This window comes from Typopeltis vanoorti, chromosome 12 (genome assembly GCF_054136105.1).
Source record: "Typopeltis vanoorti isolate ZY-2024b chromosome 12, IOZ_Tvanoo_1.0, whole genome shotgun sequence".
In the NCBI taxonomy this organism is placed as follows: domain Eukaryota; kingdom Metazoa; phylum Arthropoda; class Arachnida; order Uropygi; family Thelyphonidae; genus Typopeltis; species Typopeltis vanoorti.
In genome coordinates, this window is record NC_143560.1 from 31,780,929 (window position 1) to 31,798,062 (window position 17,134).

The 17,134-nt window shown below is 33.7% G+C and overlaps 1 long non-coding RNA gene across 1 annotated transcript; it reads right to left on the reverse strand.

The window, feature by feature from the left end:
• Nucleotides 1-3,028: 3,028 nt before the first annotated feature.
• Nucleotides 3,029-13,975, reverse strand: LOC150100664 (uncharacterized). Its single transcript, XR_016549168.1, has 3 exons — nucleotides 13,843-13,975; nucleotides 12,055-12,144; nucleotides 3,029-3,243 (listed from the first exon to the last, which is right to left on the reverse strand). It is a non-coding gene; the product is annotated as an uncharacterized LOC150100664 (long non-coding RNA).
• Between the last annotated feature and the right edge of the window lie 3,159 nt (nucleotides 13,976-17,134).

The window sequence follows — 17,134 nt, forward strand, 5'->3', positions numbered from 1 at the left end:
TTTCTCCAAGAAGTGAGGTCCTAAATAATACTATGCACTTGGATTAGACTTGCATCTAATCTCTTCTTAAAACGTGTCTAATTCATCCATTAGTTATCTTTGTTTGTCCTCTGTTGCGAGTTTAGTTTCTACTTGCCTCATTTTAATGCAGTATTACGTACGATTATACATTAACATTTAGAAAGTGATCTTTTCTATTTAAATGTGAACAGTTCAACTGACGTGTCTCATTCATTACACTCTTACAGCATCACTATTTTGCAATAATCTTTTATAAGTTTAGAACAACATTTATCATGAAAGTTATCGCTAACTTAGAATTTTATTTTAATTTAATGGTTTATAATGTTATTTACGATCTCGTGTTTGCCTTTAATTTTTAAAATCGTTTTTTTCGTTGGAAATAGCGCACTTCAAATCTCTTGCAAGACAACACGAACTGCTGTTGTCCCTTTTATAAGAAGGATAATATTTCGTGTTTTCCCTTTATAAAAGGAATGTTGTCTTTTTATAAAGGGATAACATACTGTTGTCCCTTTATAAAATTTTTCGATCGATAGTGAATTAACCTACCTCCTGTTTTCTTTCTCAAAACGTAGGTTTTCCATCCCACATGTATGGGTTTTGTGTCTGTTATATGATTATACACTAATTAGCTAGTTAACTGATCTGATAAACAACAATTTAAATTACCAGGACAACGTTCAATAAATATATTAAATGTCAAATTTCAGAAAATTTCGTCCAGTTAGATCTTACTTGTAAACGAATGTAATGGATGTTACGTATTTGGCTAACTGTTCCTGAAATATTTAATGACATTAATGTTAATGGCAATTATTCATTTGCAATGGAAACTATATAAGCTGTCCAATAAAAGTAACACCTAAATGGCAACACTCATAAAACAGATCAAAATTATAAGCTATGTATTGATTTTATTACAGTAGTATCTAAATGTTATATTAACTCTAATGTACACTTTGCACCCATGTAATTATTGACGTGTAGAATGACGTGTAGAACACGCCAAGGACAGTTCGGTGGTCAATGCAGAAATTACATTAAAACCGTATCTAACTATGAAACAATTTCTTTAAGTTTTTTTTCCTTTTTTTAAATAATTTAAGTTACATCATAAAATGAATGTAATAATATGATGTAGTTTTTAAACGGAAATTTGACAATGCTTATTGATCCAATCTTATTACTCACCTTACTTTGCATATTTTTTAACAACATAGCAGGAACTAGCATGATCAGATAGGCATAAAGCGCTGTTACTGCATTAAGTATTCTCATTTCAAACTCCAGTTTAGTTTGGAATATTTGATACGTTGTTGAGCAGCAAACTGTCGTCTGTCCAAGATAAATAAGGAATATTCCTGGAGAAAACATACTGTTGGCTTCTTTAACAAGAGAACACGTTTTTTTATAAAGAATATTTAAATGGCTAATTTGGTCAAGTTTTCCTTGCAAGGAGCTAGAGACAATCGAATAAGATTGCACGTTCAACGATGTAAACACTATTTGAAAAAACATACTCAAGTAAGACATCCACGAAGATATTGCACTAATTGCTACGAAATTGAAGAAGTTTACTATCCCCAAGCTAAGGTAATAGATAATTTTCTGAAATGAAACATGAATAACATCATCTGATACAAAGGGCATCATATATGGGACAAATAAAGAAGGGAAATAAAAACCTCCAACAAAATTGATTACGTTTAGAGCGATAATGGACACTGTAATGGCCATGAGATATCGCTTATGACTTGGAGAAAAATAAACCAACTTTTCAACTTCGTTGCATTTGTTAATCAGTTTAACCCATTGACCAGCTTTTGAAAACATCAAAATCCGGATAAACAAATTAAAGAAGCAAAACTGACCGGTTGACAAATACTTTAACGTTGCCATATTACCTAGATAAAGAGAAAAGAACTCAGTACCCGGATTCCACACTACAGTTACTGCAATTAGAAAGGTAACCAAAGCTGTTATAACTGCGTACCAGAAGTGAACACCGCGTTCTTTGACTGTCACTTTGGAGAGTTTGCAAGTAATTAGTCCTTTCACAAAAAACATGCCACAAAATGTGTAGAAAAAGGCAATTGTACGAAACGTTAGCAAAAAATGACCCATTTTAAAGTAGCTTTATCTTCTTATCTTAAAGATATCTGCACTCAAGTAGGAAAAATGCGACTATCTTTCTATAGGAGAAATAAAGAACTTAAAATGATAAGCCATTCGTGTATGACATCGATGTCGGATGCAATGAGGCCAGCTGAAAACATCTCCAGTTGCTTTCAGCACCCACGCACGCACATACGCGTACACATACTAATACCTTTTTTATTTCGTTTTTCTTGCCACGAAAGAAAGGCAAAACCGTGTTCGTAGAAATGTTCTCAGTTAATGACGTTCGTCAATATTGTAGCAGTACTTTCAACAGCGAGATAGAAAATTGTATTGGAGAAATTGCAGATCTTCTGAATAGATGCTGATTCGCTAACTAAGAAAAAAAAGGATCATGTTCTATCCCATTGCATTCATCATTTGAGTGTACCAAGGAAAGATGACAAAGGATGTAAACATATCGACGCCTAATATTAAAATGTCATTTCCTTCATTAAAAATTTGTTGACATCTTATTCATTTCTTGGATTACTAAAACGTAGTCCAAGAATAAAAATGCTTCTTTGATCTACTATAATAAACTGGTCACGTGCATCATATTTTATTTAAGTTTTTGTTCATTTTTTTTTTGTATGTTCAGCTCATAATAATGCCACAAATCAACACGACACTCCATTTATATACCTGTAGATGCACCTTCAACAATTCCAACTAATCAAACTCTTAAAATCATATATTAATTATTTTTGAATTACTTATGCATCGAATCTGTTTGTAAAAATTGTTTACATAAGTTTGAAGTTTACAAATATGAATTAATAAGTAGACCCACGTAAACACATTTACAGTTTTTTCTAATGCCAAGGATACATTATAAATGCTTGAAATTTGTGGAGTCCTTTCTCTGTTTGTAGAACTGTTAAGTCTCAAATAGTAATATGAAAATCATGGTAATACTATAATGCATTACCTTATTCTTATTTAAATAAATTCATATGATAATTTCTCTTCCATTCATTGAAGACGACATCCAAGCTTCATCTAGGACTCTTGGATGTTCTGCATCAAGATAATGGTATAAGTGATAACGGTCCCCAGTATCTGAAATAAAAATAAATGTAAGAAATATTAATATTAAATTAATATCTTAAAACAAATTGATGATATTTCTGGAATGGATTCGTCTGATTCAGTATTTTAAATATTAATTCATTTATTTGGAAAATTAAAATAAAATTTTAATTTTTTTTGAAAAATTAAAATAAAATAAAATAAAATAAATAAAATAAAAAGTTGGAGGAAGTATATTAAAATAAACGTTTTTGATAGACACTAGGAATCCAAAACGCAATAACTTGCTGAAAAGTCTTTATAAATATTTCCCGTCGTCTAGACAGAATACAATGGTGGTCTCCATAAAAACAGCACGTACGTTCTGCTAACTGAGTTACCCTAGTGTAAGATAACGTGTCAGCGAAAAATTCATAATCTCTCTATGAAAGGCGGCGCTGCATTGATTAAACCATCTGCTTTATTTTTTAACTCAGTACTCTATAAGCAGCTAAACCAATCTTACTTTATAGCAGTGAGATATGGACAATGAAAAAAGCAGATGAAAGAAGAATTGAATAATCCAAAATTAAATTTCTGCAAGAAATGGAGTCCCAATAATAGATCAAATGAAAAGCAGCGAAATCAGAAATAAACTTGGAATTACAAATTCCCTAAATGAAACAGTTATTTGTTATAAAGCTTAAAGTTTGGTCTGATCAAAGAGGAAAGTAAAGTAAAGAATAAAAATTGTGAGTCTGAAGAATTTCTGTTCAGAAATTATTATTATTATTAGTAGTAGTAATAGTAATATTATTGACACAGCTAAAGACACTATTTTAGTTAAAAGAAATACAACCTAATTAATGGATTCTAGAAAAGTTTTACAATTTACAGAGGAAAGTATGATCTTAAAACAGGGAACATAGAAAACGACACTTAAATTTAACTAATAAAAAACGTATAGAAAGTAAGAATTCCCCTCTTCAAAAATATTTTATAAAATCCGACAGTTTACAGAAACTTATCATCAAACATATGTAGCGTGTGTCGTCTTCCATACTCCTTTTGTGGGATGAAAATCCCAAATTTCCTGGACAGTCATACTCTACCATCTTCATATTAGACCGAATAACCCTCACTTCAAAAGTCCCTATGAATTTTTTTTTGTGACTTACAAAAGTCACAAAAAAAAATTCATACGATTCGAATCTTGATGATTTCAACCAAAGAGCACGAACTTAACGAAGGCAGATCAGCGCACTCATAACTTCGAACGTAAAACTTTTGGAGTGAATGATGAATAGTACACCACATGTCCAAAAAAAACCCGAAGTTTTCGAAAATAGAAGAAACTGGTGGTGTCACATTGTATCTTTTTGTTGTCGAAAGCGGCAACCTTCATTAGTGTTGTGTCAACTGTTTATGACATTTGTTTCATTAGAAGTCGGGTTATAGTGCCAAGTGTGACAGTGTCTTTTGACGAACGGTGGGAAAATGAGTTGCAAACAGAGAGCTGCGATTGACTTTTGTGCTAAACTTGGTAAAGGTTTTACCGAAACGTATCAAATGCTTCAAAAAGCATACGATGATGAATGCTTATTCCGTACTCAAGTGTACGAGTGGTTTAAGCGATTTCAAAGTGGTCGTCAGACGTTTGAGGACGACGAAAAGCCGGACCGTCCAAAAACTGGACTCAGCGAAGTTAACATCCAAAAAGTGCGTGATTTCATCAAAGAAAACCCGAAATCGTCCGGGAGATTGATTGAAGATGAATTGAGGATTCCAAAATCAACTGTGCACAACATTTTGACCGAGAGTTTGGGCCTTCGTAAATTGAATTCGAGATTTGTTCCCCACAAATTGACTGACGACCAAAAAATGTAAGGAATTGAACACTGCAACGATCTCATTAAAACCTCTCGAAAGGACTGAAACTTCCTTGAAACTATCAATCGTTGTTACTGGTGACGAAACGTGGTGTTTTGAGTATGAGCCCAAAACAAAGGCGCCAGAGTGCTGAGTGGAGACCACCAGAAGAGGGACATCCGAAAAAACGTCGCTTGGAGAAGTCAAAAGTAAAGACAACGCTCATTTGTTTTTACGATTCCAAGGGTATTATCCACAAAGAATTCGTTCCGCCTGGCCAAACGATCAATGGTGAGTCTCATCTCGATGTTTTGAAGCGATTGATAGCGAGAATTCGTCGCGTACGGCATGAATATCGTGACGACAGACCTTTCGTCAAAACACACTGTCACTCTTGGCATAACTCGGCTTCTAATGAAACAAATGTCATAAACAGTGGACACACAACACTAATGAAGGTTGCCGCTTTCGATAACAAAAAGAGAGAACAGGTGGCGTAACTTCTTTCTTCTATTTTCGAAAAGTTCGGTTTCGTTTTAGACAGAGGGTGTATAAGGCTAAGAAAAGTCTTTAGGTCGGAAAGACCACGGTATTAATTATGCCTAGAACGCGAGGAATTAAAAATGCTGGTAACTGAAGGTGAATTCTAGAGACGGCAGAGTTTATTCTACAAGACACTTAAATATTCGTCTTGCAAAATACAGACGAATCAGTCAGAAGAACACACACAGTGTATTTTTTCCAGAGTTGAAGTTACGTCGAGCGTAATTAAATAAATTAATAAATAAAATAAAAAGATGGAAACAACACTGTAAAAGTTTATATATGTGAATGATTTACATTCAGGTATCAACACAACGCATTTCATCTCTTTGATTTAAAAAATTAAAATCTAATATATACAGGGTGTTCGGGATAAATTTGACATATTTATAATTAATTATATTTTTCCGTAAGTTACATGTATTAACACACACTTCTCTTCATTTAAAAGTTTGGACCCTTCTTCATTCACATACAAGATGTCAGAAAGGATGGATAGCTGGAACCCACCTGAATCATGGAAGAGAATAACTTGTATCATGATGATTCGTGCCCGCCATCAAAATAAGGATATTACGACTGCTGCCCAGTGCTCCCTGAATACAGTAAAAACAATCAGGCATGAACTAGAGACTTGCAATGTAGCAAGGAGAAAGATCCCTAGCAGATGATCTGATTGCGTTCGTACAGCAGAATTCCTCGCAAATCTGCAGGAACAGGTGTTGAAGAACCCTGGCATTGGAATTCGGGCTTTGTTCGTGGAGTTGCTAACTGTAGTCAAGCCCTGGATAACAATGGTAGGCCGTATGTATGGCAGCAGGATTCGGCCCCTTGCCACACCTCTGGGAAAAGTCAAAAATGGTTGTCTGAAAATTTCTACGACTTCACCAGTCCAAATGTTTGGCCTCCAAACTCCCCAGACCTTAACCCCATGGATTATTTTGTATGGGGCGCAGTTGAAAAAGACACCAATCGCACTTCCAGTAATACAAAAGCCCAGTTAATGGATAAAATTAAAACAGTTTTTGCGGCCCTTCCCAGGGAGACTGTAGCATCAGCTTGTTCGAGGTTCCGAAGCAGAATTGAAGCTGTGATCGATGCTAATGGTGGTTATTTTGAGTAAATCTTGTTGATAGTATTGTAATTAACTCTGCCTGTAATGTTTTTTTGTCAATTCATTAAATTTAATAGATACAAAGAAGATTTTCTTTTTCCTTACGAAACTGTCAAATTTATCCCGAACACCCTGTATATATATATATATACGAAAGAATCATCATTGACTCGGTTAACATACATATTTTTTAAAACGAATTGAATGACTAAAACGGAGATTCAAGTAAAACGATTTTAATATTAAAACACGACTAGTCTCGGCTTGTATAACAGCCTTCATCAGGTGACATTATAAAAGAAAGAAAAAAAAAAGAAAAAACACTAAAACACTGAAGCTTTAATAAACTATGAACATTATTGAGAGTCTCTATACATAATTGACATTAAAATTGTGGTTGTATTTAAAGCTGTTCTTTCGTTTGTTGTATTGTTGGGAAAGTGCGTGCTAGTAGCATCTCGTGAACGCCAGTACATGATTACAGCTGAATGACTATCTGGGAGGTAGTAGTTCAAGTTATTATTTAGATGAACAGGATTGAAGATGATTTCTGTAGATTCCACGATTTTTCTCTCTAGTTCATCATTGCAACGGAAGATGTTAGTAGATTTTTCCCAGCAGACTTTGTGACTTTGGTTATCATCATTAGGATTAGCCGAGAAAAGGATATGACTTGATAATGCACTCGCTCGCTGTCTCTTGTAAGTAATGTCCCTCATGTGTTCTTCCATACGCAATTCGACAGATTTGTCTGTCTGCCCAAAATATGGAATATCACAATCACACAATATTTTATATACACCAGGGTATTTAAGATGATGTTGACAAGGTTTTGGGTGACTTATTAAGAAACGGATTTTTAGAAGTGGAGTGAACAAAGTTCTGATATTGTATTTTCTTAGAACGTTTGCTAATTTATGTGAAACAGTACTTATGTAAGGAATGGATATATTGCATTTGAATCTATTTGTTTCTTCTGAACGATGTCTAGGAGGATTAAGAAGGAATCTTTCAATGATTTTCTTGGAATATCTTTGGGCAGACAGACAAATCTGTCGAATTGCGTATGGAAGAACATATGAGAGACATTACTTACAAGAGACAGCGAGCCAGTGCATTATCAAGTCATATCCTTTCCTTAGCTAATCCTAATGATGAAAGCCAAAGTCACAAAATCTGCTGGGAAAAATCTACTAACATCTTCCGTTGCAATGATGAACTAGAGAGAAAAATCGTGGAATCTAGGAAAATTATCTTCAATCCTGTTGATCTAAATAATAACTTGAACTACAACCTCCCAGATAGTCATTCAGCTGTAATCATGTACTGGCGTTCACGAGATGCTACTAGCACGCACTTTCCCAGCAATACAACAAACGAAAGAACAGCTTTAAATAACCACAACGTTTTAATATCAATTATGTATAGAGACTTTCTATGTTGTTCATAGTTTATTTAAGCTTCAGTGTTTTAGTGTTTTTTCTTTTTTCGTTCTTTTATAATGTCACCTGATGAAGGCTGTTACAAGCAGAAACTAGTTGTGTTTTAATATTAAAACGTTTTTACTTTTAATCTCGGTTTTAGTCATTCAATTCTTTTTAAAAAAATATGCATGTTAACCGAGTCAATGATCATTCTTTCATCTATAACCTTCATGACGACGCTTCTATGGTTAATAATAAAAGAAACTTCAAAAAAACACTGACGAAGACTGGATTAAGCATCAACAGGTTAGTCTTCTTGAAACGTTGCAAGTTTCATGCTGTCTTTCCTAAATTTATATCCTTTAAAGAAAATATAAAACAGAACGTGCGAGAAGAATCTCTCATAAAGCTAAATTAGACCTACTGTCTGAAAGAATATCGGATACAAAACGAAATCTCGCTTTTCTTTTCACTAAAAAAGAACTATAGCGAAGAAACTGGAAGAATCTTTAGATAATGAAAGTTGGCATACCTTTAATATAAATTGTGGATATCAAGCAGCCACAATACAATACAATAACAAAGTAAATCTTATAAGAAAATTTGAAACATTAAAAAGAATACAAAATAATAGGAACTTCTCAAAACCACACATCAATGTTGACAAAGTCGTTATCAACAAATCTTCTTATATACTTTCAGATGAAGAAAAAAGCATCCTTAGTAAAGGTCTAAACTTTATTCCTTCCCCAAAATTTATACCAAAGGAGATACCACTTACAAAAATAGAAAAGGCTACTTTATTTCTCCCTTCACAAGATGCAAAACGTCTACGTATTGAATCAATCTTTATTATCAATAACGCAAAACCACCTGCAGATAACGTTACTTTAACAGATCGCAAAGCTATTAAAAGTTTAAAAACAACAGAGATATAATTATCCTTCCTGCGGATAAAGATAATGCAACAGTCATCCTCAACTCTGAAGATTACCAGAATAAAATGCTTGAATTACTACAAACGACACATACTCAATACTCGAGAGAGATCCAACTCGTGAACTTCAAAATCGTACAAACCACTTATTAAAAACAACAACTGAATTTTCCCGAAACGTTCGTTTATCTCTACGCTCTCTCCATCCGTTAATTCCTCGCATATATGGTGTTCCTAAAATCCATAAAGAGAACACCCCATTACGCCCAATTGTAGAAGATATCGATTCTCCTACATACAAACTTTCAAAATACCTTGCCAAATACCTCAAAAGTTTTTCAGGCAAGTCGCCATCCTTTATCAAAACCACTACAGAATTTGTTTCATACATCAAGGATATTACATTTAATGAAGATGAAATCATGGCTAGCTTGGACATAACTTCTCTGTTCACTAATGTCCCAACAGATGAAGTCCTAACATTTCTCAAGGACAAGTTACCCAAAAAAATGTTAGCCTTGCTTACACATTGCATCAGGTCCGGTTGCTTCAAATTTCAAGATAATATATACAAACAAAATCATGGACTGGCTATGGGTAATCCTTTATCCCCTGTACTCGCAAATATTTACTTAGAGGATTTTCAAACCAAGGCTGTCTCTTCGTTTATGTTAACACCTAAAGTTTGGAAACGCTATATAGATCATGTCTTCATCATTTGGAGCCATGGACATGATTCCCTTATTGGTTTCCTCGAACATCTCAATATCCGACATCAAAGTATTAAGTTTACTGCCCAGCTTGAAACGGATAATTCCTTGTCTTTTCTTGATGTCAAACTGACTCGCTCTTCTGGTAAACTCAAAATATCGATATATAGAAAGCCCATACATACCAACAGATATCTGCATAGTCAGTCCCGTTACTTCCCTTCTCATAAGCTTGGAATAATTTCCACCTTGGGACATAGAGCCCGTTCTCTTCTGGATGACCCAAATGAACTTCTTACAGAAATAAACCATCTCAAAACTTCTTTCAAAGTTAATGGATATTCCAAGAGAATCATTGAAAGATTCCTTCTTAATCCTCCTAGACATCGCTCAGAAGAAACAAATAGAAAATGCAATATATCTATTCCTTACATAAGTACAGTTTCACATAAATTAGCAAACGTTCTAAGGAAATACAATATCAGAACTTTGTTCACTCCACTTCTAAAAATCCGTTTCTTAATAATTCACCCAAAACCTTGTCAACATCATCTTAAATACCCTGGTGTATATAAAATATTTGTGTGATTGTGATATTCCATATTTTGGGCAGACAGACAAATCTGTCGAATTGCGTATGGAAGAACACACGAGGGACATTATTTACAAGAGACAGCGAGCCAGTGCATTATCAAATCATATTCTTTTCTCGGCTAATCCTAATGATGAAAGCGAAAGGCACAAAGTGAGCTGGGAAAAATCTACTAACATCTTCCGTTGCAATGATGAACTAGAGAGAAAAATCGTGGAATCTAGAGAAATCATCTTCAATCCTATTCATCTAAATAATAACTTGAACTACAACTCCGAGATAGTCATTCAGCTGTAATCATGTACTGGCGTTCACGAGATGCTACTAGCACGCACTTTCCCAACAATACAACAAACGAAAGAACAGCTTTAAATACAACCACAATTTTAATGTCAATTATGTATAGAGACTCTCAATGATGTTCATAGTTTATTAAAGCTTCAGTGTTTTAGTGTTTTTTCTTTCTTTTATAATGTCACCTGATGAAGGCTGTTACAAGCCGAAACTGGTCGTGTTTTATTTTTAAAATCTTTTTACTTAAATCTTGGTTTTAGTCATTCAATTCTTTAAAAAAAAAATGTTTAAATATATATATATATATATAATGCACAAAATGTAAGACTTTAGTTTTGTATTGCATAATTAAATGATCTGTATTGTAATAACATAATAAAATCAATATCATTTTAAACGATAAACATTGATCAAAAATCAGCCTTGACTGATAAAAACTAACTCTGTTATTTTTTATATGCAGACTTTTCTTTCAAATGATTCGGATATCTTTTTAGATTTTCTTTCCTTTGAAAAATACTAAGGAAAGATATGATTTGTTGCAAAAGCATTTATCTTCAGTACATGACATTATACGAAAATTATGGCCAGAACGGCATTTTAGGATTGAATATGACAAAATGGTATAAAAAATTGCAAGAACACTCTATTCACATTTCAGGATGTTGAAGAATTGCAAGCATCCAATATTATTCTATATAAAAAAGGTCCTTTCAGCTGTCTCTCACAATATACTGATGGATAAGTACTGTGGTAAAAGCTAATCGATTTGTTTGCTGGAGTTTTACTGCGGTGATAAATGTATTTCGTACGTTCATTTATCATCGGCAAATTTATCTTCTGGATGGGTTTCGTGACGTGCTGGATGAACCGGAAAACCCTTTTACAGAACGCTAAGCTTTAGTGTTCATAAGTGATGTAAAAATTCCTTGAAATGATGAAAGAAGAATGAAACTCATATTTCATTCTTCTTTAAAGATACGATGGAAATCGTGTGTCTAAAATGTGTATTCCCTTTCTTCTTAAATTGATCTGAAACAATCACAAAGGTTAGCGACGGGATTGCATTATTGTGTTGTGATATCATCAATCATCATTGACATTGAATCCGTTAGTCTTTCATTTTGTATCATAGCTAGTTGATTTAGTCTCATTTCTAGCATTTGAATATTATCATTTAAACTACACACGAGATAACGCAAATTATACTCGCATATCAAAACACCAAGTAATAAATGTAGAGAAAGAGAAAGAGAAACTTAGAGAAAGAGAACAGAAATAACGTATGAAACAAGACAAAAACCGATCTCTTAAGTGCTTACGTATTTTGAATAAACACCACAAATTTGATTTTAATTTTAATTATGAAAGAAACTTACCGCGGCCATTAGTCGACAGTCTACAGTGAAAAAGTCCATCCCAGAAACGACAGGCACTTCTTTATCACATGTTGTAATTAAATGAAGATGCTGAAATATATAAAAATAACTTTAGAAATACATAGAGATATAAACTCAAACATTTACAATCGGAAAGCGTATTAAAGCACATCAGAGGAATTTAGAAACATCACATTATTAAGTTGCAACATTTAGAGAAAGGATAACTTTATCCTATGGATGGAGTTGGCATATTTAGAAATTAACATTGTTATGATTATTCCTACGAATCGCCATCATCAGTGATAATAACTTGTCTTTAAGCACGAACAACCTTCTAAATAGTTTTGGATTTCATGATCATAAATCTGTGGATTCTAGGAAGTTGATTAGCCCTATGGCTATATATTCTGATAAGTAAATATCGCGTGTTATCCTGACTCGCAATCAGGGAAATGTTTCATTTATATGTTTCCTATGCGATTCGTATGTTCTTTAAGCACACACACCGGTCGCTGAATGAAACGTTTATTTAATATCGTTTTGGACCTCCTTTAGCAACTGCCAATACCGATTCTCTTCAATTTCCTGTGCATAGTTTCGGTGAGATATGCGTCGGGAACAGCCTTCATTGATTCGATCAATTATTTTAACAGAAAGTTTTGTTTGTCCGTACAACCCTCTGTCGAAAACGAGATCGTCATCTCGTTTTCGGCAGATTGTCTTAGGATCACAGTCCTCTGTTAGACAAACAATGTTGGTTATTTTTCCACTGATTCAACACTCGGGATATCTCATCTTTTGAGAACTAGTCAGCTTTTCTGTTTTCAAAATCGTATTTAAAGCCAGACGAACACCCACAATAAGCCGTTTATCGAACTCCAAAAGATCTTTTGTTTTTCCCATTGCATGCAAACGACATAATGGCAACTAAGGTAAATAAAAAAAAAACTGTATATCACCTGAATTTTTCAATTAATACTACTCAGGTTCGATATAACGAGAGTTGACGTGAACACTGCAATCACTCACTTATTAAATGTAGAAACACACACGCACACACAAAGAAGAAGGGAGACAGGACCATAGCTCACAGAAATCCTTATTGCAAAATAAAAAAAAAATCCTGAGCATAGAGAATTTACAACCCTACGCACAATTATTAAGAGATTATTTTAATAACGCTTATCGCATAATACAACCAACTAAAACCTTGTACACATCTAAGGCTCCATACAACAACTTAGTGCGGTGCGGCAGGGAGAAAGCTTTCATATCCACACTGCTCATCGACCAGCCACACACTCTCAAACTCAGAGATGCTACGAAACATTAAAATGTGAACTGTGAAAGTTATATGAATACACTTTAGGGAACAACAGATGACCTACATATTATGAAAAGATCATAGAAAGAATAATAACAAAATAGCAACATAAATAGATTATGTTAACACACTGTCAACATTTTCTCTTCTACATCCAAATACGAGCACTATGAACAGACAAGAATTCAAGTAATAGCCAAAATACGCGCCCCCCCCAAAAGAAACTAATATTTCCAGAAATTCTCTGCAGACAGTGGCAATACGAAACAAACATGGTCATCATTCAACGAATTTCTTAAGACTAAACGTAAAATATCCCTGCAAGAGTTCATCGCCAACAATTGCATCATGACACAGACCCAGAACACCTAACAGAATCCTTCAACCAAAACTTTGTAAACAACATTACATTACTCAAAACAGACATCATTCTGAGCATCTCCAATACCAAACCAACCTACCACATTCGGCAGAAAACTGTATTCTTCCATCCGTCTCCAAACTCGAACTGAAAGATGCTCTCTCGCAACTTAACCCTAAATCTAGCCCACGGATAGACAACATCAGGTTAAGCGATCTTATATAATAGATTTTGACCAACTACACCCGTTACGTTTTGAAACTGGTCAATGGAATACTCGATAAGGCTATTACCGAAGATAATATAAGAACTACAGATCAGTCATCGAGGAAACTAAAAGGAAAACACACGTACACACTTAAACACCAACAGTAAATAAACAATAATTCCTAATAAACAATAATTACTAGTGGTTGTGGTGATGGGCGGTAGATGGCGTTGGTGTAGTCGCGGTTCGCTGTAGTTTAGTAGATGTTTTTGTTTCAAGAATATACTCTTAATAACTTACCTGCATTTCTTCTCCGAATCCTAGCTTGGTATCTGGAATACGTAACAGCTGTTTTCGAAATTGAGCAGCCTAGAAAATAAACAAATATGTTCAATATCTTTCTATTGCTTCTTAACACGCTATTTGCTATACCGATCACTTTATTACATGGCAGGTAATCAATTGCGATATATTAAGGTCAAATAAAAAAAAAAAGTTAATAACGCTGTTAGATGAAGAATGAAGAAATAAGAAGAGCAAAGGAGTGAAGAATAATTAATTATGATATGAGAGAGAGATCGCATAAAGATAAATAAAAAATGGAATCAAAAAGAAATAAACGTGTTAACAAGCAACAAACGATTTTCATATCCGAAGCTGTAAAATAAGCAAATAAAATTTCATTTATTTTTACAGCTTCTGCTGCAAAGCACAGAACTGCTGTTTCTATGGCAATCATTATTGTAATGAAACTTCTGCTTCTATTTTTGTGACGCAGAAACTAATATTACGACAGCTTTTTCAAATTGATAATGATATTGTTATTCTTTGAAAACCTATATGGTTAATTATATTAAAAGATAATATAATTAACACAGGTGACAAATAGAAGATGCATGTACGGTGTTATACATGAAGAAAGAGTTAAAAATGCATTAAATGAAACTAATAAATAAATTTAACAATGGAGATAATACATTCTATAGCAGTTATCTTAGCAAGTGAATTCGGAAAAACGAGGGTTGCTCTTAATTTTTATTTATTTATTATTATTTTCATCTAAAACTATTTATGTTAAGATATTAATTCATCATTGTTATAGCCAAACAAGAGTTGCCTTGGGTTGCACTATTATGCTTGAAATATGAACTATTAAGTTAAAATATTAGCTTCGTTAATGATTAAAATATATAATCTAAATTTTATTAATTATAAAGTCAATAATTAAAATTAAATATATAAAATAGAATAGAAAAGAAACAAAAATACCTTTTGCATCATCTTGGATATTATTATGGCAGGAATTAACATGTACAGAAACATAAGTATCCCTGCGATTCCAAAACTCATTTTCAACCACATAGGATTTGTATGAAATACCTCATAGAAACTGTAACAAGATATTATTGTACCACCACCGTAAGTCAAGAATATCCCATAATTTAAAATGTCATTGACTTCGGATAGCAGTCCACAGATGTTCAGGTACAGATATCTTAATCTTCTAAAATGATTCCTGGTTGGCTTTTGTCCTATGACCTTCGCTTGTTCACGCAAACACTGAAATGCTTCTCCGAAGAACGCACAGAAGAAAACCAGAAACGAAGGAACCACCGCTGTTCCAACATTAGCAATGGAAAACGAAAACATCAAAATAGGATAAAAAAAAACCTTTTGGAAACTAACAGACACCACTTCATCGGAGCAGAAGGAAAGCTTGTTATAGCTGAGCAACCAAGGCATACATAATCCTGATATAGCCAAGGTTATATTGACAGAAAGTATGAGTATCGTCACTACCAGGAAGCGTTGTTCTTGTTGAGATGTAAATTGAATCCATGTCTCCAGGTGAGAACAGGCACGTAAGAATCGTATAAGACGTTTTGCTCTTGTGAACATGAGCACTCTTATAACGATATTTATAGCTATAAGTTGTACATTGAAGGAATTAAAAATGTAGCCACTTAAGCCATCAACTAAATGTGCCATTGCACACGAGGGATGAAAGATAAAAAGGCAGGTTGTAATCATTGCCAACACAGTACTTAAACCTGCGTAGAGAGTTAGGAATGAGCGTCTCTTCACTTGAACTTTGAACAAAGTCGTGGAAAAAAGTCCATTTAAAAAACAAATGCTAAAGGGAAGGTAAAACAGTGCGATTGCACGAAAGTAGGGGAAAAATTTGTTCATCCTCTGGCAAAAACCAAACGAATAAGACGAATGTTTAGGTTGGATCTTGAACCACGAAGCAAAGCAATGAGATCGCTGTTAGAATACTACATCGCTAAGAAAAGGCAACAAGCTGTTTCGCTAAGACATGGAGTAATTTACTAACGTATAATAAGAGTCATGTTTTCCACGACATCGTGCATAACGATTTTTCATCTCAGCAGATTAGATACGCCTTGCAATTTTGTCTACTCCTGTCAAAATGTGTACTTAGGTTCAATTGCAATCGCGAATATAGAAGCACATCAGCGTTCAAGGTGACGAAATAGGAACAAAGCAAACAAGAATGAACTACATGTTCTGAGAATCGACTAAGCATCTTTATTAAAAGAGTGTTTTCTTATTTTTATAACATCGACTTAATAAAAAAGGAAATTAATAAGTATTTCATGTTTGTGCTCCAAGACATCAATAACTATAGTTTCCATGACATTACGGGTTAGTGTTTAGCCAGAAACAATATTTTAAATATTAGATGCAAAAAACTTACTTGAATAACAGATAAACAGTCAGTCTACATAATTATCTGATATTATTGTCATTTTTTTTGTTTAAGTAAATTGCTGCAACACTTTGTGATAATTAAACTAACATAATTCAATTTGTTTGCTTCTTCTTGGATGTTAATTATGACAGGAATCAATATATACACTCCCGTCCAAGTGTCCATTCTTACAAATTTCTTGAAAGGACTTTTATTGGAGCAGATCTATTAAACGGATGAAGATCTATTATAATATCAGATTTAATAATAAAAAAGAATTTAATGAGTGTTATATTGTCCTTTTTTTCTGGAGTGGCTTGGAACTTGAACCTGAGAAAATTTTACTGAATCCGCACAGATAAAATTCAAATTTATCTTCAAACTGATGATCATGCTTCTTATACGCTATACGTACAAATTTCTTGTCCTTTATTTGGAAATGCCTGAGTGGGTGAATACGTTTAAGACGCG